Genomic DNA, 26,684 nt, shown 5'->3' with positions numbered 1-26,684 from the left:
GACTACGTCAACAAGGCCGACCGCGGCATCTCGTTCTCGTAACGCGGTGTCCGCCGCTTGCCGCTGACGTTTTAAAGCCGTGTCTTGCTCTCGATCCGAGGGATCCGCAGCTCGACGCTGACGACTGGCGGCGGCCTCTCGTTCTCGACGCTCGGGATCGGCCGCTCGACGCTGACGCTTCGCCGCTGCCTTAGCGCGCGCAGCAGAGAGAGAGGAGATAGCACCTGGTGCTGCAACGCCTCTTTTAGCGCCGGAGCACGCGCATGCGCGCCCTCACCTGCTGTTGAGAGGGGACAACGCCAAGGGACGACGGGTGACAGTGCGAGTTAAAGAAATGCTCTGCATTTAAAAAAAACAACTTTATTGGAGCGAACTTGTGCTCCCCTAACAACTCAAAAGAATACAGAGGCGGCGAAGCAGCGGTCAAAAAGTGATGTGCGCAAGCGAATGTCGTCCAATCGAATCCCGCGGCATCTGCTCAGCGGGAATTTATCACTCGGCGTTAGGGTTTGCAGAATACTCGAATTGTATCCAGAACACTGTAGATACACGAAAATTATTGTAATCTGTTCACGTTAGTTGAAACGCTCTCCCTATCAAAAGAGATGACACAGGCGGCGCAGAAAGAAAGAACGGAACACGCGCCTCCCTTGGTACACACAACACCGATAACACAGACCGGCGCAGCGGGGCGGCGAAAGCCAAACACCAATAAACCAATCAAAAGCATGGTTCCCAGCATTACCCCCCCCCCTTTTCTAAGAGTGCATCGCTCCGATGCTAACACAAGCAACTCTTCGAACAAATAAGTCCGTCATCATGCGTAGAAAGTTTTTAAGCGAACCACGTGGACGACTTTGGGCCGCGTGCGTCGTCGTGTTGTTCCGGAATCACCATCGGGGATCACCTCGTAGGTAAGGTGGCCAACACGTTGTAGAATCCGGTAGGGTCCGAAATACCGTCGTAGAAGTTTCGCACTGAGTCTACGTCTCGGATGGGAGTCCAAACCCCCACACGATCCCGTGCGCGGTACTCGGCGTCTCGGCGTCGGAGATTGTAGCGTCTCGCATCCAGCAGCTGCTGGTCCGTTGGGCGAACTCGAGTGAGCTGGCGGGCATCCTCCACACGTTGAAGGTATCCTTGGACGTCGGCGTTGAGGTATTCGTCTACTACGTGCGAAAGCATTGCGTCGAGCATCGTAGTCGGCCGTCTTCCGTAGACAAGCTCGAACGGTGTCATCTGCGTAGTTTCCTACGTGGCTGTAATGTACGCAAACGTGACATATGGGAGGACATCGTCCCAAATTTTATGTTCAAGGTCAACGTACATGAACAGCATATCCGCAATCATCTTGTTAGGACGTTCCGTTAGTCCGTTCGTTTAGGGGTGGTACGCCGTCGTTCTTCGGTGATCCGTGTTCATGTAGCGTACGATTTCTCGCATGAGTTCCGCAGTGAAGGCCGTTCCGCGGTCCGTGATTAGGAGGTCAGGGGCTCCATGTGGCAGCACTAGTTGGTTTATTAAGAAGTTGTCGACTTCTTGTGCAGTCCCCGTCGGAAGAGCAGCGGTCTCTGTGTAGCGCGCCATGTAGTCTGTCGCTAAGACAATCCACTTGTTCTGTGATCGTGACGTAGGAAATGGGCCTCGAAGGTCCTTTCGAGTCTGTTGAAATGGCCTCGACGGCACGGCGAGCCGTTGCAGTAGTCCGGCAGGTATTTTCGGCAGCGTTTTTTGTCGCTGGTAGTCACGGCAACACCAAACAAAGTGGGTGACGTCGGATGTAATGCGGGGCCAGAAGTACTTCACCTTGAGTTTGGCAACAGTGCGAGCTGTTCCGAGATGTCCGGAAGACTGGTCGTCGTGGCATGCTTCCAAAATTTTGTCACGAAGGTCTGCGGGGATGACAAGTAGATAATTCGTTCTTGTTCCGGGACTGAAATTGTTCTTCACGAGGACGGAGTTTTTGAGGCTGAATGCTGGTAAGTTAAGCTTGAACACCCTAGGCACGCCGACGTTGCGTCCTTCGAGGTAATCGATCATGACCCGCCGGTCGGGGTCGGTACGCTGCTGGGCGGCAAGGTCACTCTCTGTCACGACCCCGAAGGACGCGCTGTCTTCATCCGGAGTCTTGTGGTAGTGGGTCCACGTACGAGGGCGCGGGACAGGCAGTCGGCGCCGGAGTGTTTCCTGCGGGATTTGTAGACTATTGTAACGTCGAACTCTTGCAGGCGCAAGGTCCACCGCCCAAGACGGCTAGAGGGGTCCTTCAAATTGGCGAGCGAACACAGCGCATGGTGATCTGTCACAACCTTGAATGGTCTACCATGCACGTATGGGCGAAATTTTGAAATTTCCCATATGATAGGCAGGCCCTCTTTTTCGGAGGCAGAGTAGTTTTTCTCCTTCTTCGATAGACCACGGCTTGCGTAGGCGATTACCTTTTTCAAACCGCTTTGCTTTTGGACGAAGACGGAACCTAAACCTACATCGCTGGCATTCATGTGCATTTTCGTTTCGGCGTTTTCGTCGAAATGAACGAGCACGGGCGGATTTTGCAAGCGTTGCTGCAGCTCATAAAATGCTTTTTCTTGGGCGTTTTCGCAGTCGAAAAGGGTGCTATCTTTTGTACGGCGCGTGAGCGGCTCTGCAGTGCGTGCGAAGCGTGCGACGAAGCGCAGGTATTATGCCCATAGTCCGAGATATCTTCGCACGCTCTTTTTGTCTTTCGGTCTTGGGAAGTTCGCTATGGCTGAAGTTTTCGCCGGGTCAGGCAGGACTCCCGCGGCGTTGACGACGTGTCCCCAAAAATTGAGTTCCTCGTAAGCGAAGGGCCACTTTTTTGGCTTCAGCGTTTACCCCGACGTACGAATGGCCTCGAGTACAGACTCCAACCTTGCAAGGTGTTTATCGAAAGTCCGGGCGAATACCATAACGTTATCCCGGTATACGAGGCAGGTGTGCCCTTTCAGGCCAGCTTGCATAGTGTCCATGACTCTTTGAAACGTTGCGGGTGCCGTGCATAGCCCAAACAGCATCACCTTGAACTCGTATAGGCCGCCCGGGGTTAAAAATGCAGTCTTCTCTCGGTCTCTCTCGTTCACTTCAATTTGCCATTAGCCGGTCTTCAGATCCATCTATGAGAAGTATACTTGGCATTGCAGAGGCGGTCTAGGGCGTCGTTAATTCGTGGCCGGGGGTACACGTCCTTTTTGGGGATTTTGTTCAGTCTTCGGTAGTAAAGGCAGAACCTTAAAGTGCCGTTTTTTTTTACAAATACGACCGGCGCAGCCCGCGGACTTTTCAATGGCTCTATTATGTCGCCGCTGGGCATGTCGTCTACTTGAGTACAGATGGCTTCCCGCTCGTGTGAAGAGACGCGGTAGGGTGACTGTCGGGTAGGTCGGGCTCCATCTTCAGTTGTAATTCGGTGCTTCGCTAGGGGTGTCTAACGTTATTTGGAGTTTGACGAAAAACACTCGCTGTAGTGACGCAGCCCTTAAAAATGCCAGAATATATGGCGCATATATAAATTATATGTGGCCATATATAGCTATTTATGTGTTCATATGAGGCTATCACTTGCCATATATGGCGGACAAATAGGGCCATATATGGCGTAGTCAGCACATATATGGCCCCAAATATGGCCATTTATGGCCCCACGTGGTTCCATATAAGGCGCGTCCAACCCATATATGGCTACAATTACAGCCATATATGGCGACAAGTACAGCCGTATATGGCCTGGCCAACCCATATATGGCGCCTTGTATATCCATATATGGCTCTACGTTCTTCGTTATACAGGGTGTCCCAGCTATCGTGCCCCCAAATGTAAAAAAAGAGCAATGGCGTTACTCGAAGAATACCTAGTGCACAATGTTTGCAGTACCGTGGAAAAGCGGACAGTAATTTTTTTGTTAATGATACTTAACTAATTATTTGTAATCAATTACCTAACTCGATATTTACTGTCCTAATCACTGAAGTGTCAATGAGGAACTAGTAGGTACCCGCGAGGGGCATCTAACTGTGGTATTTTCACCGACGAACTAATTGCCTACTCATTTATTATGACTGACAAAGAAAACCCAGAAATATAAAAAATACCACGTGAAGACGATTTCTGCGCGCATTGTAAAGCAGCATCCCCTTATAGGCTGATTAAAAGCAACTGCTTCCCCTTTCACCTGCCCGAAGAGACAGTGCATCACCTTGATAATGGCATGCATGTAAGGAGCAGCAACAGCAAGATTTGCGGGGTGCGTGTGCAGATAAGGCACAAACTCGGTGGCGATTTCTTCTTTCTTTCTTTTGTTTATTTCATTCTGGCTAACTCAGAGGCCCCTTTGAGGGCGTTGCTTTACGATGCGCGCGGAGGGACTGTCACGTGGTATTTTTCATATTTCGCGGGTTTTCTTTGTCAGTCATAATAAATAACTAGGCAATTAGTTCGTCGGTGAAAATACCGCAGTTAGATGCCCCTCGTGGGTACCTGCAAGTGCCTCATTGTCACTTTAGTAATTAGGACAGTACTTCTCGAGATAGAAAATTAATTACAAATACTTAGTTAAGCTTCATTACGAAAAAATGCTGCCCACTTCTCCACAGTACTGCAAACATTTTCCACAAGGTTTTTTTTCGAGTTATGCCATTGCTCTTTTATTTATTCTTGGTGCAAGATAGCTGGGATACCCTCTATGGGTTGAACAACAACTATATGACACAATCAGATTTTTGTATTACACCAAATGCAGCCAGATATGCGGCCAGGTACTGATATATACAATTGATTTACGCAGTTCTAAGGTAGTATATATGCAACTACTCTAACTATTTAATTAACAATCACATGAATATGAATTCCCTGTCACTATATATGCTCGAGAAACACTTTTTTTTATTGCCAAGTTAGGGTGCTGATAGTTTTTTTTACTAGACAGAGATCTTTTCTTGCATATTTCAAAACTGCAATTAGTTTTAATGTGACTGCTTTGCTTTAGTTTTTTAATTTGTCATATGCAAAACTACAACAAACGGTTTTAATCTTTCTATTTCAACACACCATTTTCAAATCAGTGTCGAGGGGTGTGGAAAGGGGCTGGGGTGGATAGTAAGTGGCTTTGGGGGAGTGGGGGTGCGGTTGGGCGATCGGTCCGGATCCGCCTCTGTTTAATAGCATTAATAGCATCTTCAATAAACCGCGCCGGTTCACATCGGGGAGCACCGATGAGCCTTTTTGGCCTCGGCAAACCGGGGCGCGCCACCGTGGGACAACTGTCGGTTGCCGGCCCGCTGTGTGCACAAGGGTTGATGGAGCGCTGGGGTGAAATCATAGTGAAATACCGAGATCCATCGCGAAGGACGCGGGGAAAGCGGCTTCCGTATAACGAGCCGTATATTGCTGCTGCCAAGAATGAGTTGCGTGCGGATAGTAAAGAGTTTTAGCAGACGGTCCCTTCCTTTGGTTACGTTCTTACCGGGTTGGCCGGGACCGGTCTGCGCCTGCGTGTGCGGAAGGGTGCGGAGGAAGGGCGAGGAGGCGTGAACATGGCGAAGGCAGGCCCGCGAAACTAATCCCCCTCCCGCGACGAATGCCCAAGTGCCCAGAGGAGTCTCCCGCAAACTTAACAAAGGGGCACACCTCATCTTTCCTTTTTCTTTTTTCTCTTTCGGCAGCTCGTGGTGGGTTCGTACCATGGTTCGTACCAACGCCGATTGTAAAAGGAGAAAGCCTCAGTTCTTCGCCCTTTCCACTCCGGCTACGTCATAGCCCCGCGGAGGCGATCACCCCTCTTGCCACCGCGACGTCGAATTCGGCATTTCCCGGCGTGTCTTTTTCCCCGTGCGTCTCTTCGCCGTCAAGTCGCTCGTTCTTTGCGTGTTTCTGTCAGTGTTTCCGCGTCTGCAAATTTTGGCAATGTCAAAGGAAGCACGGTGAGATGCCGTGCAAGTGTACGACGATGCCGGGGTGACTACACCGCGGACACGAAGGTGCACGTGTTCAAGTTCCCGATGGAAGAAAGACTGAGGAATGCATAGATACACGTGGTGCCGCGAGACAGCCTCACTGTCACCGAGAATTCCAGGGTAAGCTTGTTTTTCTCATTTTGGTATAAAATGGCGCTTTCATTTCAAGAGGATACATGTACAAGTGTAACTGGCTCCCAAGCCGCACTTTTGTATGTCAAGCACCGAAGGCTTTGCTTATTGGAGGTAATATATATAAGGTATGCGAACTTCACTTCGCGGATGCGGATATTATCCGTGAAGCCACACATGCAAAACAAACCATTGCCCGCACAATCACAGTGCCGGTAACTCATGTGCGCCTTTGTCAGGGCGCTGTACCTACGAAGTTCCCGAACGTTCTGGCGTACATGTCTAGGGAAGCCACGAAGAGGGAAGACCCTGACTCTAACCGGGCGCGCATGAAGCACGCTAACCTGCAGAAAGGCGTCGCTGAATCCAATGAGGCGTTTGACAGAGCTCGCGAGAATAAAGTCAATTCTTTAAGCGAACTAGTCAGCCCATTGAGGAGCCAGAAGATTAACTTCTGGCATGTAATCGAGAAAAATGCGGCTTCTTCTAGTTCACGTCGTCGAAGATGAAGCGCTCTGGCTAAAGTATTCTGTTCGCTTCAAAGGAGACTTGGGCGTGACAGTACACGTAATCAAAACGGCCAAAAAAAAAAGCTAGGGGCAAATGTGTGCTTTCCAGAAACTGCCACCAGCAAAAGGGATATCGTGCAACTTCTTGAAGGAATCGAGAAGTTGGACGGCGGCGTGAAGTCCAACTAAGTCGCAGAAATGTGCGAGGCTGTTTGCTTACTGCTGGATCAGTTGTCTACGTCCCAAGAGGAAGGCAGCGCCGACTGTATTCGTTTCCTGAAAGAACAGGTCACTTTATACCTGGCAAGAAAACAGCGCAGACGCTATTCGTCTGATTTCATGTTTTGTTGCCTTCTCTTCACGATATCACTCCCTGCGTACGCTTACATACACCGCCATGGAAGTATCACATTCCCACAACCTATGACAATCAGGTCTGTGTGCTGTTCATATGGTATGAGCCCTCAACAAGAACATCGCAGTGGAACATTCCTTAGTTACATGGAAAGAAGAATTTCTGACATAAAAAACGACCAGCGCTTCGTGACGATAATGGTAGATAAAATCCACATAAAATCTTACTTTGATTATAAAAGGGGCAACATTGCCGGCGTTGCGCTCAAGCAAAATGAAGCAGCAAACTGTGCGCTCGTTTTCATGATTCGAAGCATCACTTGCAAATTCAAAGAAGCTGAACACATCGTGCCAGCTGCACAAGCTGGAAGTGGAGTTTCTCCACAAGACGCTCAAAGATGTGATTTGTGGACCAGAAGAGATTGGGCACCGGGTCGTGAGTGGCAACCCGGTACACATACTCAAATGCATATCAAATGACTGGATAAACCAGAACAACGACCAAGTTTCCTTCTACTTCCCTGATATTCAAACAGACGGAGCGCAGCCACAGCGCATGAAAACGGCATCATTTTTGACAATCAGAGAGCTTCACAGCAAAGAGAGTGACGACCTGTTTAAGCATGGGTACGGGCTGTCAGGGAAAGCCATCTACTAATCGAATATTGAAAGGCAGAATGCAAAGCTTGCCATGCAAATATTCAACGATGTCTTGCCTGGGGCGTTGCGTGCTCTTGGCACGAAGCACAACCTCTTCTATTTTGACGCCACTGCTACTTTCATTGAAATCGTCATGAAGTGGTGGAAAGTTGTAAATGTAAATACTCCGTTGAAAGGAAAGAGGCTGCAAGGCCAGTTCCAACAACCCGTGTTTTCCGTTTACAACGATCCGAAAGTCTGCTTCTTGAGCACGCTACTGACATGGCTGGAGGATTAGAAAAGCGAACGCCTGGACAAAAGTACTTTGACAAAGAAGACCCACGCTAGCGCTCGAGCACACCACCTATGGGCTTGTGGAGCTCGCTAGGTACAGCTTCGGATGTCCTACATCGTTTTTGGGAAGATACCAACTGACTGTTTAGACAACCGCTTCGCGAAGTATACAAGGTGTTCCAGCTATCATGTACCAAGATTTTAAAAAAGAGTAATGGGGTAACTCGAAGAAAACCTACTGTATAATGTTCGCACTACTGTGAAGAAGCGGGCAGCATTTTTTTCGTTAATAACTAGTTAATTCTAAACAATTCTCTAACTCAAGAACTACTGTCCTAATCACTAAAGTTACAATTACGCACTTGTAGGGATCTGTAAGGGGCATATATCTGCAGTATTTTCAGCGATGAACTAGTGGCGTACACATTTTTTCTGACTGATAAAGGAATCCCGCGAAATATGAAAAATACCACGTGATGGCGCCTCCGCGCGCATCGTAAAGCGATGCCCTCAAACAGGCTGCCTCTGAGTTAGCAATAATGAAATAAACAAAAGAAATAAAGAAGAAATTGCGACAGAGTTTGTGCCTTATCTGCACACGCGCCCCGCGAATCTTGCTGTTGCTGCTCCTTCCATGCATGCCATTATCAAGCTGATGTGCAATCTCTTCAGGCGGGTGACAGGCGAAGCAGTTGTTTTCAATCGGCTTATTTTCCAACGCTGCTTCACAATGCGCGCGGAAGCGCCGTCACGTGCTATTTTTCATATTTCGCGGGTTTTACTTATGAGTTAAAATAAATGAGTACGCAATTACTTCGTCGCTGGAAATTCCGCAGTTAGATGCCCCTCGTGGGTATACGTGCCTCATTGACACTTCAGGGACTAGTACAGTAATTCTCGAGTTAAGTAATTAATTACAAATAATTAGTTAAATCTCCTTAACAAAGAAATAACTGTCCGCTTCTCCACAGTACTGCAAACATTATGCACTAGGTTTTCTTCGAGTAACGACATTCCTCTTTTTTTAAATCATGGTGCATGATAGCTGGGAAACACTGTAGACAACTGGCCGGTGCACAGAACCAAGTTTCCATCAGGAAGATTTATGAAGTGGAAAACAAGCTGCGCCTGCAGAGCACATTACCAACAGTTTCCCCTCATCAGCACTGGGAATGTGTCCGGAAGCAGGCCGAGACGTTACTCCCCAGCTGCAACGTATTTGCCTCGTAATTCTACTGAAAGGGTTAAAAAGCCAAATTTTTGCACATTCCAGCCATCCAGCAAACACCTCTCCATGCAGGGATTGATGCCGTTTCGGGCGGCTTTTTTCTTCTTATCTACATAAGCAGAAAAAATGGTTTGTGGGCTGCAATGTGCATTTACATTTGACGAAGTGATTAGCTGGAATGCATTTGTTTAAACCTTACGCTGAATAGTTCAAATTAGGAGTTCTCGATTTATGAAATGAAATTTATTTTATAAAAGTTGCATAAAGGTTTTAACATTGACTACGGTTGCAAAATCGCAAGGAATTACCTTTCAGCATCATCAATAAAAAATGTGCTCTGTATCCTCTCGAAAAACAAACTGCGCGCAAATTAACGAGGACAAGAACACATGAAGACGGCACAAGCGCAGCCGTCTTCGCTATTGCTCTTTTTTTTGCTCTTTTGCGCGCAGTCTGTTTTTCGAGATGCATCATTACCAAGTCGCCCAACTCTCAACTCTTTTACGCTCTGTATCCTGTTGAGAAGAATGCAGGGCAGAATGAAAGTATTAAAAAGGGAAAGAAAGTAGTTTGGGCCCTCTTAATTTTTGAGGATGTGACAGTAATTTTTACGAAATTTATTTTCAGGAATAATGAAAAAAGAGCTTAGACATTGACTACTGATTTGTTTCATTTTATTTGCAAGATTTAGGAAAGCGATAGCTAAATACAAGAGGATGATGATGATGTTTGGAGTTTAATGGCGCAAGGCCGACTAAGGGCAAAGAGCGCCAAACAATAGTATTGACATGAAAGTGGCATGGAAGTAAAAGTAGAACATTTGAGTAAAAATAATCAAAGTAAAACACAACGTAATGAAGATGAGTGGTGTAAAGGGCCAGGTTGTCAACATGCATGATAAGAAATGAGATGTAAAAATTTTACGTCGGTAAGAAACTCGAAAACGTGTTTGATTGAAAACATGGCTTCATCTCCTAAGAAGTATGATGGGTGTGGTGGAATATGTCGCGTGTGTAGTTGTGGGAAATATTTGTGTCGTGTTGTGTCAAGTGCCTTACATTGTATAAGGATGTGGATCACGGATAGGGCCTCTCCGCACCTGCTGCACAGAGGTCTTGGAGACCCCGTGAGAAGGTGCGAGTGCGTTGCATGAGTGTGCCCTATCCGTAATCTAGCCAAGGCAACTTCAGTGTATCTATTACGTGTGTCGGTGGTGTATGGTCCCAAGTGTGGTTTTATTACGTGTAACTTGTTGTCTGTTTGTTCACTCCAGTATGTTTGCCATGTTTTGCGATGTTATTGCTTGATGTGTGGTTTCACGTCGGTGTAGGGTAGTGTGGTTATGTCTACTGTAATCGAGAGTGTAGCAGCAGCAGCCATTCGGTCCGCTGCTTCGTTCCCGGATATACCACAGTGGCCAGGGATGTAGCAAAGGACCAGTTAAAATTTGCGTACATACACAGACATAATACCCTTGACGATCAGATTGACAACGTGGTTTTTTGAAGGCATTGTTGACGACAGTGCCCGCACAACTCTGAGGGAATCTGTATAGATAATGAATTGTGGGATGTGGCTTTGAAGTATACGATTGACAACAAGAAGTACACCGTAAGCCTCTGCCGTAAAGATACTAGTATGACTATTCAGAGTTTTAGTGACATTAAGGCCGGGCCCATGCGCCGCGCAGGACACAGAGGTGGAATTCTTAGAGGCATCCGTATAAAATTAAGAATAATGATACTTCTCCTGCAAATACAAGAAGTGCTGCTGAATTGCACATGTGGAAGCTCGGTTTTTATCTACATGTGTTAAAAATGTGTCGCATGACACAGGTCGGAGATACCATGGTGCTATGAAATCTGTTACAGAACTTTGGATGGTGTCTAAAAAGGAGACAGCAAGCTCTGACGCTTCCTCTGTAACTCTGTAAGAGAAGGGCGCAGAGAACGATGTTCGATTTAAAAGGAGTTCAGTCATGGAGGTATCATAAAAACTGATTTAAAAGGATGGTGAGGCAAGGATGACATTTTAAATACATAAAGGAGGTCTGTGTATGCTCGCTAACGTTGTAGGTTCCATTTGTTGCACTCTACATACAGGCTTTCAACTGGACTAGTTCGGAAGGCACCACACGACAAGCGGAGCCCTACATGAAGCACAGGGTCCAGCAATCTGAGGGATGTTTTAGTGGCTGACCCATAGAAAACGCTACCATAGTCCAGTCTTGAACCTATTAGGCTGGTAAAAACACGTAAAAGAAGTTGTTTGTCAGCACCAAAAGAGATGTGCGACAGAACCTTCAGGATATTCATTGTTTTTAAGCATTTATGTTTTAGTTGTTTTATGTGTAGGATGAATGTGAGCTTTTCGTCAAAGATTCTACCTAAAAACTTGTGTTCCTTTTTGACAGGAATAGAGGCACCGTGGAGTCGAATGTCTGGATCCGGCCGAATGCCACGCCTCTTAGAAAACAGAGCACAAGTGCACTTCCCTGGATTAAATTTAAAAACGTTGCTATCTGCCCAGCCAGCAAGCTTGTTCACACCAAGCTGGACTTGCCGCTCGCAGATAGACAAGTTACACGATTTGAAAGAGAGTTGAACGTCGTCTACATAAACTGAACATTAAATCTATGGTGGTAGCGCCTTGTGAAGAGAATTCATTTTTACAATAAACAAAGTGCAACTCAAAACACCACCTTATGGCACGCCGTTTTACTGCACATGAACCCTAGAAAGTGCAGTTCCAACTCGCACGCGAAACGTTCTTTCAGACAGGTAACTGGCAAGCGTGTTCATCATGTTACCCGACATGCCAAAGGACTTCAAATCGCTTAGGATGCCGTACCGCCAAGCAGTATCGTACGCCTTTTCAAGATCAAAGAAGACTGCCATACAGTACTGCTTGTGGAGGAAAGCATCTTTGATATAAGACTTTAATGCAACGAGTTGATCGTTGGTAGATCGTCCCGCCCTGAAGCCTGCCTGGCAGCTCTCGAGAAGACCATTGTACTCTAAGAAGTACACGAGTCTGCTGTTTATCATCTTCTCGAAGAGCTTACACAGGCAGCTTGTCAGGGCAATGGGACGATAACTGGCGGGAGAGGAAGGTTCCTTCCCTTCCTTTAGGACAGCCACTACTATGGCCTCCCTCCAAGAGCGTGGAATGTGCCCCGAAAGCCATATTTTATTGTATAGGTGTAAGAGTGTTTCAAGAGTGTCTGGGTGTAGGTGTTGTATCATGGTGTATGTTATCTTATCTGCGCCTATAGCTGAAGGTTTGCACGAGATCAGGGCAGCCCTCAACTCATAGAGAGTGAATTCAGAGTTGTAAGGAGTTTTTGATCTGGCTTTGTCTTGTAAGGGCTTTTTTTCTGCAGATGTTTTGTGTTTCATGAAAGTGTTCGTGTAGTGTGCTGAACTGGACACGTGTTCGAAGTGTTGTGCAAGCGTGTTAGCCTGGTCTTCAAGTGTGTCCCCTGTTGTGCTAACCAGGGGCAGGCTGTGTGTCTGTTGTCCTTTCAGCTTGCGTATACGTGTCCAGACTTTGTGTGTGTCCGTGTATGAATTAATGAATGTCAAGAAGGTGTGCCGACTCTATCGTTTTGCCTCACGGCGCACACGTTTTCCTAATGCCTTGGCCTGTTTGAACAAGAGGAGGTTTCCCGACGTGGGGTACCGACGGAGGATACCCCACGCCTTGTTATGGGCCTCTCGCGCCCGCCTACAGTCCTCATTCCACCACGGCCTCCGCTGGTTGCGCGGGGCACCAGAGGCGTGGGGAATGGACTTTTCGGCGGCGTCGAGGATGTGCGCCTGGAGGGGTTGGGTAGCGTTTTCAACGTGTAGGTGTCCTATAGATGTGTGGTGTAGTTGGGATGTCTCTGCAAATGTATTCCAGTTAGCTCTTGCTTCATTAAGCCTTTTATGGGAAGATTGTGTCACGTGAACGGATGGTGGGGTTGTCTTTACCAGCTCGGAGCAATGGACACAGGGAAGCCGTTGACTTGTTTAACAACATACATTTAATGCACACACAAAAACAACCCTCATGCAACGCACTCAATATTTAAACTACACACAAACGATAAACACTCAAACCTCTACAATCCCGAAACACAACTCACATACAAACCCCTAACTCAACAGCTCAATATACAATTCATAGCAAACCCCAAAAGTATCTAAAGTCCTACACTCAGTACTCTCTAAATACACTCGTACAGTTCTAGTTCATTTCTCTCGAACCACAACTCCCTCGTTGTGTCCTTTACAACTGCGTCCCTACTGGAATGGCCTAACCTGGTTGTCGGCGCTGACGTGTCGCACCCTTGCGTGGCCGGGACTAGGTGGTAGCCGTCGTCTCGCTTCGTCGGTGCCGGCGTTCGATGCGCGCGGTCACTCGTTGGACGGCGTGGGCTCCGCGCGTCCCGACTTCTGTCCTCTGTGGCTACCCCCTGGTAGCCGCTCTCGCTGGGGGTTCTTGATGCCGGCGTTCGACGCGCGCGGTCATCCCTTCGGCGGCGTGCTTCCTCGCTGGCTACCCCCTGGTAGCCGCTGCCGCTGGAGGTTCCAGGTAGGCTCGGCCCGAACGTAGCTTTTCGGGGCCGTCGAGACGAACGTCGACGGAGCGTGGATGCTGGCCGCTGGTGCCCGACCGATGCCGCTGGGGCCACGAAGACACAGGTTCGTGGTGCACCTAGGATGACGTTGCCGATGCGAAGTCGGCCCGCTCCCGCCCAGGCTCGGATGGCGTGGTCGATGGCCTGGCCGCGTCCCCCTGGCTCGTTCCGTCAAGCTCACGTGCTCCGGCCGCCTCCTGGTTGTCTTGCCTCCCGGTGTCTTGCCTCCCCCTTCTCTTTGTGCGCCCTGCTTTTATACCCTCTGGGCTCTCTCGTGGCACACTCCCATTGGCTTCTCGCGTCCTCCCTGTCCCTATATGGCCAACTCGCCACTTGTCACCTGCGTGGCCTTCCCTGATTGGCCGACCAGTGTGCTCCCACCTTTTTCCAGGATTCCTTGGTGCGTCTGCGCTGGCGCTTGCTGATTGGCGTGCTCCTGGCGCGCACTTCAAAATTCTCGTTCCTTTGTTCTTTTCTTCTCGTTTTTCAAGGGGTTTTGATGCGTCCCCCTCTCAGGGGGCCCTGACACATGACAATTACCCCCCGCTTTAAGAGTTTTTTCTCAAAAACTGCTGCGTCTTGGCCGCTGACGTCTTCTTCCACAACCCTTGGTCACTTCTCATGAGTCCACTGTTCACCGCCCCTGCTCACTTCTTCCGTGGTACTTTTCACTACGCACTTCACTTCACCAATTTTTTTACCCTTGTCTGAATTTCACTTGTGTCCCGACCACACACACTTGGTTTACACAACGTTACCGTTCTATCACCAATACATTACTTTCTCAAACACCAATCTACTCAAACACACTCCTCTAGTACATCACAGCACTAAAGCGCATCAATATTCTCCTATTCGACGACACTCTTTCTCAATCCGCACCAAATAACGTTTTTCCTCCTCCCTGTCCTCAATTACCACTTCAAGACTTCTATGTCTACCTTTCATACACTCACTCCACCTACTCATACACAGTCAGCTTTAACATAACAAAAATCAAACACTCCGATCATCTAATACTCAACACCACTATTTCTCAATTCGAACTTTGTCACTAACTCATTCATATCTCCATTACATACATTTACTCAAACCTTGCCTTTTCACTCTACTACAATATGTGTGCTCTACCACAATACCCACCTTATTCGTCACCGTTATGGTTCCTATCTCTGTCCAAGTCAAATCCGCCTATTCCGTCAGGTTACTTGCCCTTTGCCTTCATCTTCACCTTCTTCCACCGCAACCATTCAGCACCCTTTGCTACACAATCAGTTCGGCTACGACAACTGACTTTGGTCACAGCGCTCGCGTACCTGTCGCACGTAGCCGGGGTTAAAGGGACACTGAAGTGAATTTGTCAAGCTCCCGTTTTTGCTTGCACTGTGTAGACTGGCTTAAATTAGCACACTTTTCATCGTTTATCCGGTTGACAAATCGGTAATTATTTTACAAAGCGCGAAAGAAGAAAAACTACCATGCGTGGTTTGCGGCGGCCGCACAAACTAAGCTGTGACGTTGGGAGGAGGGGGCGCCGTGATTGGACGATGCCCAAGGTTAGCAATCAAACAAGTTTCAGTTTCGGTTTCGGTCTGTAAAACAACATGTTTGACATTCGATGGCGTCGTTGGATGGGCATTCTAAATATCCCAGTTATCGTAGTACCGCGCTTCTGCCATGTTGTCGGCTGTAAAATGCATAAGATAAGCCTCCCAGGACGGCTTGGAATCGTAGCATTCACTATCTGAGGCCTACGCAGTGCATGAACGCCCTCCGCGTCCCCGCAGACGCTCAAATGCATGCGCTTTTTCCCCATATTTGGAGCTTGCCTCACTCATGCCTGTATCGTAAAAAGCGTGTTCGCACCAGGCCAAGGGTCTGTTGATTCTAGCCTGTGCCCACTGCCCGCAAGCAGTCGGTGGTTATGTCAACAGCACGCCAACGAGAACTGGCTAGCGCGGCAGTACCAGCCTGCGCGAGTTCTGTGGACTAGTTCGTGGAGCAATGAACGTTGCGGCCCAAAAAAAGGTGAACTTATTATAGAAAACATCGGCGAAAAACAAAAAAGTTAACTCATAAAAAAAAAGCATGTACCCGCGGCGATTCGAACTGGTGACTGGCAAAACTCTTGCGAAGACATACCTAGCACCCCAGATGACTAGGCCACAGGCGGCCGCTGGGGGCGATGGAAAAGATAAGGTATATAATGTATAACCAGTTCACACTTTTATTTAGTTTTAGTATTTCAAGCAGCTTAGGTGACTATTTGTTGTATTGCGCTCGTGCAGTAAGCGTCCCCCGAGTTTCCACAATAGCTCACGTCTAGCAATTGCATTTCGTAGACGGGAAAGCGTTCGCAGATGCGTAGTCGTGCTGCTGACCGCTCTGCTTGTTCGCCCAGCGCAAAAAAGTGCTTTCCGCACCCTAGTTTTACGCTGTACGGTAAAAATATCAGTTGATTTTATTTCCTTAGTACCTATATTGACTTCGCTCACTCTTCTCCCCCTTCAAGAGGACTAATATTTTCCTACTGGCGTACCAGTCAGCGAAGCGTCGCATGTGGGCTTGTGCAGCACTTGTTTGAAGCGACCTTGACTTGGAGCTAGATACAGTGTACAAACTAACGAAGTAAATAAAGGCGCATTCTTCTATTCCCAAACGTGTTGTGGGTTAGTTTCAACTGATCGAGCGAATTGCGACGACCCGTTGCGACGGCCGGCGGACTAAACGGTGGGTCGACTGACTCGGTCGCGGAAGGTCGGCGAGCCGTGCAGTAGCGCAGCCAATTGTCAGCTCCTCTCCTGCTGACGTCACACGAAAACGCCACAGAAAATGGGCGAGCGTAAAGAGAGGAGGACATCATTTTCGAATTGATTTTTCTACTAAATAAATTCGCGTAAACGCGTTCAGAGTGGTCGAAACAGGGCCCAGGAACTCCGGACTACAGTTTGCGCTTGTAATCCCGCATTGTTTACAAATCACTTCAGTGTCCCGTTAATGGTTGCCTTGGGCACCCAAGCCTCGTGAGTTCAACTCCTAGCATGCCACAGAGCACGTTTCTTTGACGCCTTCTAGCTCGCAAGTCTCTTAGCGCGTCACATCTTCGTCAAGAGCTACCCTTCTCCTGCTCTTTTTTGGCATTCTTATTTCCTATTCTTATCTTGACCCTTAGTCTGCTCCTCTTGTTAGCTTTGATTGCTTTCCGGGCCAATTTTCCCGTTAGCCTCACTTTCTCAGTACCGCCACGCTCCCGCACTCTAACCAGTGCATGCCTCACGCAGTCTCCCTTTCTTTGCTCCAAAAGCTCACTATGGGACGCATTCTCTTCCTCTCTAACGGGCGGGCGAGATTGCTTACTGACGTCTCGCGTGATCTTTTCCTCTGCGCCCACTTTCCCCTTTGGGGTACCCTTGACAGATTCCCCTTTTCGCTTGCTTTGCACCACTGCCATGCCTCCGGTCGGAGGGCGCTGTCCTGGTTGTTCTGAAGTACCAGTAGCTAACGCCACCCTAGTGTCCGCGTTCACCACAGACGCTGCACTGCCCTCGTGACTGTCTAAACAATTTGCTCCACGATTTTTGTGGATTAGGCTACTCTTACTACCCACAGGCATTTCTGAAGGACCACAACTAAGGACTTCTGGCCTGATGCCTTTACCAGCGCTTGGTATAGCAGACACCCCTGTCTCACTTGTTAACATTCCGGACGCCGTAAAATCAACTAAGTCTACAGAGCTACTAGGGAGCATCAAGCTGTCTTCGCCTGTGCGTCCATCTCCCAGCGCCTGGCCTGCGATTAAGCCACGCCCAGCCAGTTCACTGCCTCGCACCTCGAACGCGCATTTCGCCTCAGCGAGCTGTCCACACAAACCATCGTTTTCTTTGTCGTCCTTTTTACTTGCCGCTTCATGATTGTCTACTACCTGCGTTCTCTCTGTATCACGTGCCTCATAGTGACCTGTGCCCTGCGTTCTTTCTACCGCACATGACTCATCGCGGTCGGCAGTCCGCTTGCCTCCGGGCTCACGTGCGGCGCGTTCACCTCTCTATAAGAGCCTGTTGCAAAATCCCTATTGCAAAATCCCGCATAGTCTTCTCTTGCAAATTCCTGCATTCTACAAATTCCTTTATTTGTTGTGCAATTATTCTGATCAACAATTTTTTATTTATTTTTTTTCTCCAAAATTTAGTCTCCTAAATTGGGCACATTAGCCCCAATATATCTCCCGATCCTGGCCAATCCCCCAAGTGGGTACGCGCCACAATCAGAAAGGAACAACAACAACAACAACAACAACTTTGCGTATCCCTTTTTCGAGCCACTGCTTTAATTCTGCATGTGCTCGCTTCAACTCTGCCGGTTTTAACTCAATTTCTCTCTTTTTCTCCTCAATCCTTCTTTTCTCCTCCTCAATGCTTCTTTTCTTCGTCTCAAGCCTCCTTTTCTCCGCCTCAAAATTTGTCTCCTCTGCCAAAAACCTTTCCTCCACCTCTGACCTTCCGTTTTCTTTGTGAGATTCTTCCTCCAACAATTCAAAAAACTGCTTCTTGTTCAAACCGCGCGTTTGAACAAACGTCAACAACTTTTCCAAATCCATTCTCCAAGCTGGTTAGACACGTTACTGGGCCCAATGGAAATATCCTGGGTGAGGATAAATCAATCCTGGCAGGCTCGCCAATTATTTGTCACGTGAACGGATGGTGGGGTTGTCTTTACCAGCTCGGAGCAAATGACACAGGGAAGCCGTTGACTTGTTTAACAACATACATTTAATGCACACACAAAAACAACCCTCATGCAACGCACTCGATATTTAAACTACACACAAACGATAAACACTCAAACCTCTACAATCCCGAAACACAACTCACATACAAACCCCTACCTCAACAGCTCAATATACAATTCATATCAAACCCCAAAAGTATCTAAAGTCCTACACTCAGTACCCTCTAAATACACTCGTACAGTTCTAGTTAATTTCTCTCGAACCACAACTCCCTAGTTGTGTCCTTTACAACTGCGTCATTACTGGAATGGCCTACCCCGGTCGTCGGCGCTGACGTGTCGCACCCTTGCGTGGCCGGGACTCGGTGGTAGCCGTCGTCTCGCTTCGTCGGTGCCGGCGTTCGATGCGCGCGGTGACTCGTTGGACGGCGTGGGCTCCGCGCGTCCCGACTTCTGTCCTCTGTGGCTACCCTCTGGCAGCCGCTCTCGCTGGGGGTTCTTGATGCCGGCGTTCGACGCGCGAGGTCATCCCTTCGGCGGCGTGCTTCCTCGGTGGCTACCCCCTGGTAGCCGCTGCCGCTGGAGGTCACAGGTAGGCTTGGCACGAACGTAGCCTTTCGGGGCCGTCGAGACGAACGTCGACGGAGCGTGGACGCTGGCCACTGGTGCCCGACCGATGCCGCTTGGGCCACGAAGACACAGGTTCGTGGTGCACCTAGGGTGACGGTGCCGATGCGAAGTCGGCCCGCTCCCGCCCAGGCTCGGATGGCGTGGTCGATGGGCTGGCCGCGTCCCCCTGGCTTGTTCCGTCAAGCTCACGTGCTCCGGCCGCCTCCTGGTTGTCTTGCCTCCCGGTGTCTTGCTTCCCCCTTCTCTTTGTGCGCCCTGCTTTTATACCCTCTGGGCTCTCTCGTGGCACACTCCCATTGGCTTCTCGCCTCCTCCATGTCCTTATATGGCCATCTCGCCACTTGTCACCTGCGTGGCCTTCCCTGATTGGCCGACCAGTGTGCTGCCACCTTTTCCCAGGATTCCTTGGTGCGTCGGCGCTGGCGCTTGCTGATTGGCGCGCTCCTGGCGCGCACTTGAATATTCTCGTTCCTTTGTCCTTTTCTTCTCGTTTTTTCAGGGGTTTTGATGCGTCCCCCTCTCAGGGGGCCCTGACACATGACAGATGGACTGCTCGGGCCTGTACCTATATACGTTAATGAAGTGGGGAAATGGTCACTTCCATATGGGTCCGTGCCCACACCCCGCTCAAGACATGGAAAGAGAATTGCAGAACCAATAGCCAGGTCAAGATGTGAGTATGTGTTGTGACCTATGTTATGGTATGTAGGCTATTTATTGTTGAAAAGGCATGCTCCAGAAGATGTAAGAAATTTCTCTATCAGGCAACCTCGGGCATCCGTTCTGGAAGAGCCCCAAAGAGAGTTGTGAGCATTAAGGTCGACTGCAAGGATGTATGGTTCCGGCAGCTGGAAAAACAATGCCTCGAAGTCGGAGCTCGTAAGTACAACATCAGGAGGAATGTATATGGAGCATACCGTTATCAACCTATTAAATATTATTGTGCGAACGGCTACAGCCTCAAGGACGGTGTTCAAGGTGACAGGGTGGCATGCTAAGGATTTGCGGGCGATTATGGCCACACCCCCAGAAGAGCGTGTGCCGCCATCCCTGTATTTCCTGTATACCAGGTAACTATTCAAGAAATTTGTGTGTTTGGAATTCAGATGTGTTTCCTGGACACACATTAAACTTGGCTGATTAGCATGCAGAATCTCATACACGTCGTCAAGATTATTCAGAAGGCCTCTGCAGTTCCATTGAACTATGTTTTCTCTTCCCATTATGATGTGTTAGAGCTACTGGAGTGTGAATATTTATGTAGGGTCTTTCGGGGCTTGCACTCTTGGAAGGGGTTTTCTGGCCTTCTCTACTGACCTGGACGTCGCAGCTCGTTCCTTCCGTTGCGATGAAAGCCGGAAGGGCTCGACGTCCATGTCGTCATCTAAAGGCAAGGGGGTCCCTAGCGGACTAGGCCCCTTGACGTGGTACCCTTTCGGGAGTTCTTTGCCTGCACTGCGAGTGCCGAAGGCGTGGGGAGAACGACAGATGGCACAGACAATGAGGCGGGAGAGGGGGTCACTGCGATTGCCTCCGTCTCCATCTCCGTGCCCTTGCGTGTGCTTTGGGCCGGTGGAGAGGAAGCGGTGGATGCAGCGGCATCCCCAACAGACGTTGTTGCCACCACAGCCGCTGCTGGGTGAGCGAGCGGTGCAGAGGCCGGTTGGGCTGCAAGAGGCAGCCCAGGGGGGGGGCGGAGCGGGACCAATTCCGACTCGCGGTACTGGGTCCCCACCGAAACCAGACGCCGCTCCGCCCCCCGGCGAGCTGCGTCGGCATACCTCCCCAGAGGGAAATAGGCGAACCTCTTTCTCGCCTCGGGAAAGGTGATGTTGTCAGTGACCTTTACATTGATGATTTGTTTTTCCTGCTTAAATTTCTCACAAGTTCGGGACCACGCTGCGTGGGGCCCCTGGCAGTTGGCACAGGTGAAACTCTGGGTGTTGCAGTTTTCGGACGGGTGGTCATGTTGGCCGCATTTTGCACAGGTAAGGCGGCCGCGGCAGAAGTTGGTGCCACGCCCAAACCGTTGGCACTTAAAACAGCGCCGCGGATTTGGGATGTAAGGCCGGACCGGACATCGAAGAAAACCTGCATTGATGTATTCTGGAAGGCTCGACCTGTCAAATGTTATGATAAGATGCTTTGTAGGTATTTGTTTGTCCTCTCTACGTATGTTTATGCGCCTGACCGCTGTTACGCCCTGACCCCGAAGGCCCTCCAGCAGGTCGGCTTCAGTTTCGTTCAGTAGATCGGGATCGGAGATCACGCCCTGGGAGCTGTTTAAGCTGCGGTGGGGCGTGACCCTGATGTCAAGATCAGCGATTCGGGTCTGGCTCAAGAGTTCTTCTGCCTGCTGCTGCTTGGTGACTTCGACCAGCAATAGTCCAGTTCTTTGTTTCTTGGCTTTGTACGCCTCACCAATTATACTTGTCAGGGACCTCGATACCAAGAAGACAGAGAATGAAGCGACAGATCTTTCTGTGTCTGTTGACTCAATTACAAGAAAATGGGAATAGTTGTTTACGGTTGTTGGAAAGACAGTTGTTGGAAGAGGTGGAAATGAAACTTCGCTGCGGCCCCTTTTCGGAGGCCGATCACGTTTGGGGGGGTTTGGAAAATGCCATATGATACATTGGAAAGCAGGGAGACGGGGGTACTTTCTTCTTTGACCTTACCCTGGTAGTCAAAGAGGTCCTGGAGCTCCCTGCCTGGTGAACAGACAGGGAGCCCATCCGCCGGAGCTTGACCTTGGCTCCGATGGCCACCGTTCCTGGTTTCTAACCCTCCACCTATAAACACATCACCACGGTTGGATCCAGCTAATGTTTGGGGGCTCGGGGTCCGCGGTATCGCCAGTACCGTCACCAAGATTGCTCAAGGGGCCCCGTGCGGGGAAATACAAGAGGTAAAGGTAAATAAATGCAGTGAGAAACTCGTGCTTCCATTAAGGGGGCCAAGCTGGCCAAGAAGAATGCAGCCACTGACCCATCGCCACAACAAGGCAACCTGCAACCACCTTAATTCGCATGCACGCGCACCATTTGTTGTAATAAAATGTGGAAGGTATGCCATGACGTGTTTGTCAGCATTGGGGGTGCAGGATTAATTGCTGCTGTTAACTCGAGTGCATTGTATATGTCATCCATGTGGCATAAGCTTAATTCATATATAGCTATATATAATATTAGGCCGCCATATATGGCTTACGTATATGTGGCCTCGCCAATATATGGCCACGTCAGGAATTTAGCATTTAAGGCCATATATGGCCCCCACCATATATGGCCTCAGCCATATATGGCCATGTCAGGAATTTTCATATATGGCCATTTATGGCCATATATGGCCCACCCATGTATGGCCACATATGCCCAATCCAATCATTTCTTCCGTTCTTCTTGCGGTAACGCCGGATTGACGTCGAAGTGATTCGGAAGCTTGAAGGAATCTTCGCGTGCGAGTTCAAAGTCGGCAACCGCAATCACGTCACTTGCTTGTTGCGTTTCTTCGAGGAACGCAATCGCAGCGCCCTTGTTTCAATGCTGGTACTCCTCGGCGAAATTGGTGACCAAAACGTAGAAATCGCGTTGCTTAAACCACGCAACGCATCTTGCGACAGACACACCGCAGTCGAGAAGCAACCTTTGGTCGCTCGTCACGATAGTGTCGACGTGAGGAGCAGCACCTTCACAGTGGACGGAGATCATCAAGCTTGCGCGGGGTGACAGGGTGACATGATCATGGGCGATCCTTACGGCTGCACGGTGTTCAGGGTTCGGTTCCGCCGTCATGGTGTGATAGGAGAAAAATGCTATAGACTTGGCCTGTAGATCAATTATTGCGCCGTTTTTCGTCAAAATTCCATTCCGAGAATTACGTCGCGGGAGCAGTTAGGCAGGATAACGAACGGGGCAGGGTATAGTCGTGCCGTCTATAGTGACGCGGGATGTGCACGTTCCACTTGGCATCACGAGGTGGCCTCCTGCTGTGCGTATGGGCGGACCGTCCCATCTGGTCATACCTTTCTTCAGCTTAGACGCAAATGGTGGGCTCATGAGTTAGTAGTCGGCTCCCGCGGCTCCCGCGTCTACGAGTGCGACTAGATCAAAGCCATCGATGCACACCTTGGCGTCGGATGCTGCCGTTCTCGAGTTCCGGTTGCGTCGTGGCGCGCATCTCGGTTTGTGCGTGTTGACGGTCGGGCACTGTGCGTCGTCGTCGTCTTCTAAGCGGCAATCTCGGTCATGTCGGGTACGCGCCGCAGCGTGTAGCTGTCGTCGTGTTCGGGAGTCTTCTCAGGGTTACGTCAGGTCATCGTGATGAGGGCATGTCGCGAATCACTGTCTTCGGCCCGTCATTGCGTTGTGGAAGGGTTTCCGGTTTTTCGCGGTAGAGACTCTTCACCTCCAGAAGTTGCTGCTGTTAGTTTCCCCCGCATGGGCAGGGGACCTTCAACAGGCGAAGTCAGCATTCCTACAGCGGTTCGGCGAATGGTATGGGTAGGACGACGGCGAGCGGTTGAAACGGGCTGGTGCACGGCTTGTTTGAGAGAGATACTCGTCGATCTCACGTGGTCATTGGCCAGGGAGAGGGCGAGGTGCGTCGACGGAGAGTAATCGCAACCCTAGCCTCTTTTAAAGGCAGTGGCGTTCAAGGTGGTCGGCCTCTCCGCAGTAAGAACACAGCGGGCAATTATAGGGTGTTCGCCCCACCTCGGTCTTCCTTGGCGCCTGGTCTCAGGTTACAGGGGGTCAGCCGGGCGACATTGGGCGTTGGTGAGGCAGCGCATCTTGACGACGTGTTGGAACAGGGCGGTGTCGACGAACAGCCGCGGAGTAGGTCATACCCTCTGGCTAGCGGGGTGCTTCGGACGGTTTAGAACTTCGAAAAGCCTGCTGTACTTCTTCCCAGATCATGTCAGTCAGGGAAGCGACTTGAGGTTGTGGCGTCTTCGTCGGGACGTTTCCGCAGCTCCTCCCTCACCACTGCACGGATGCTGTCGCACAGTGAGTCGGAATTAATAGCTGCGGCACCAATTGTCTTCGAATCCAGCGAATTGATTTTGCGTCGTACTGGCTCGTTCGGATTAAGAGCGTCTTCTCTATCGCGGCGCCCTCAGACGCAAATTCGGACACGGTCTTGGGGGGGTTGCGAGAAGGCACGCCAAAAGCTTTTGCTTCACCCGTCACATCAGAAACCGTAGTTTCTTTTCCTCCGTCATTTCTTGGTCCGCACCGCAAAAAAGTCGCTTCATCTCCTCGACTAATATCATAACCCCTTCCTTGGGGTGCGACGTTCGAGTTTCCAGCAAAAGCGCTGCGCCTTCTTTTCTGACCACGATAGTAAATGTCTTAAAGAACTGGGTTCTGAAGTGAGCCCAGTTGGTCAAGGACCTCTCGTGGTTATCGAACCAAGCGCGAGTTTAATCTTTCAAGTAAAAGAAAACATGCCGGAACAATTCTGTGTCGTCTCATCTCTTGAAGATCCGGACGCGCTCCGATTTCTACAACCATTCTTCTAGATCTTCTGCAGGGGCTCCTCGGAATGAGGGCGGTTCCCAGGGCTGCAGCAGGACGATTGGTAACGTTGCTTCTTGCACCGTGGTGGTGGTTGCAGCGGTCGTTCTTTTGGGTCCGTCTGGCAGGAGACAAAACTCAGGTGGGAGACCTTGCAGTTGGCGGCTGGCTCTATTTCGACTCGCTTGGCGGCTTCCAGATGTCGTTGGAAGCATAGAGGGAGCGTACAGCACCCATCCACCAGATGTCACGAAGCCAAGGACGACGCAGTTGTCTTGAAAAAGAACCAAGTTTATTGGAGCGAACTTGTGCTCCCCTAACAACTCAAAAGAATACAGAAGCGGCGGAGCAGCGGTCAACAAAGTGACTTGCGCAGACGAGTATCGTAGAATCGAATGCGGCGGCATCTGCTCTATCACTCGGCGCGAGAGCTTCTGGAATAGTCGAATTGTATCCAGAACACTGTGAATCAATCAAGATAATTCTAGGCGGTTCACGTTAGTTCAGAACGCTCTTCCTATCAGAAGAGATAACACATACGGCACAGAAAGAAACAATGGAACACGTGCCTTCCTTGGCACACACAACACCGATAACACAGACCGGCGTAGCCGGGCGGGAAAAGAAAAACACAAATAAACAAACCAAATGCAGGGTTCGCGGCAAAGAAATGAAACGGAAACAGTAAGGAAAGGTTCCACTAGACAGTTTTTGCTTTCTCCTTGGAACGCACGTGGAGTAGGGTGCCCTGATTCACGTGAATCTCTGCCGTACGGCAACGCCAGCATCGAGGCGTTCGGCTTGGGGAAGGTAAATGCGGTAAGTTTAAATTGACTTGAGCAAACCACTAGCTTGTTTATCTTGGGAGGAGCGAGAAGGGAGAGGAACAGCCTGAGGGGTGAGCGGGAAAGAAAAGGGAGTCATTTACTTGGCAGGGGCGCCGGAGAATTTTCGTCTTTCGTCGACATTTGCAACGAAGGGGGCAAACGCGGGCATTTTTATGGGGAAGGAACGAAAGTGTATACAAGTCTCATGTGAACAATTTTTGAACAAGGGTGCACCACTGTGAAATGGGTAATAAGCAGCTTTCAAATATAAACATCCAGTGATTTGGGCCTAAAAGATGTTAGGGAACTCAAATGTACGCGCTCGTGCCCTATGAGATTTAGTAGAGTGTATTCCCAACAGATCACAACTCGCTTGCGTTGCTCGAGTGTTGGAAACGTTATGCTTCCAACCCAAGTGCAGCGCACTCGCACGCTGCGAGTTTTAGTAGAGTTTCTTCCCAACAACTAGCAACTGGCTTGCATTGCTCGAGTATTGGAAACGTTATGCTTCGCGTTGTGGCGGATATTATATCCCACCTGTCTCTACATTTCCGATATGCAACGTGTAACGTTCTCCCACGTCAAACTTTCTTTTTGCGATGATTGCCATTTCCGTTGCTTTCCATTGCCTATCTTGATTCCCAGCGCAGGTAGCGCCATCCACCGGCTGCATGCCGTACAGCACACCGTGGTGCAGGAGTAGGCCTCCGCGGCAGGTCAGCGTAGAGGAATGTAGGCTTCGCATCGCCGCGGGCATGAGATGAGCGCTTTTAAAATTAGCGCTGATCACAATACTCAGCCCAATTTTTCACCACGCTAACAGTGACTTTCTGCTCTGTGGAAGTGCTTTTTTGAGATGAGGTTATTTGGAAGAGCGGCGACAAGCCCTTCTGCCGTGGTCTGCGCAGATTTGAGCCGTTTCCATGGCCGTCCGGGCAGGCGAAGTTACAGGCACCGCCGGCCTGTGCGCGGAGTGCCAAAAACGATCCATGATTTTTTTCTTTATCCATTCCTAGTAAACTGCGCCAAATCTTCAAATTTAGCTGAGCGATTGTCCTAGCCCCCTAAGTTGAGCGGGAAAGCAAGCCGCAGATTTTGTTTCAGCACTCTACAATGCCAAAGAGGGCATAGGGGAATGGTTAGACTATTTTTTACCGTTAGTGACGTTACATTATTTTTAATTAATTACGTGGCAGCCTTGATGCCAAGGTAGTATAAGAGGTTTTCCCA

At 49.6% G+C, this 26,684-nt stretch overlaps 1 pseudogene; it reads left to right on the top strand.

The window, feature by feature from the left end:
* The first annotated feature begins 6,431 nt into the window (after window positions 1-6,431).
* LOC144180252 (uncharacterized) lies at window positions 6,432-24,844 on the top strand (annotated as a pseudogene).
* Window positions 24,845-26,684: the final 1,840 nt, after the last annotated feature.

This window comes from Haemaphysalis longicornis, unplaced genomic scaffold (genome assembly GCF_048455015.1).
Source record: "Haemaphysalis longicornis isolate Haplotype H1 unplaced genomic scaffold, Haemaphysalis longicornis Haplotype H1 scaffold_4, whole genome shotgun sequence".
Classification (NCBI taxonomy): Eukaryota; Metazoa; Arthropoda; class Arachnida; order Ixodida; family Ixodidae; genus Haemaphysalis; species Haemaphysalis longicornis.
The sequence above is the reverse complement of the archived record's forward strand: the minus strand, read 5'-3'. Positions and strand labels throughout refer to the sequence as shown.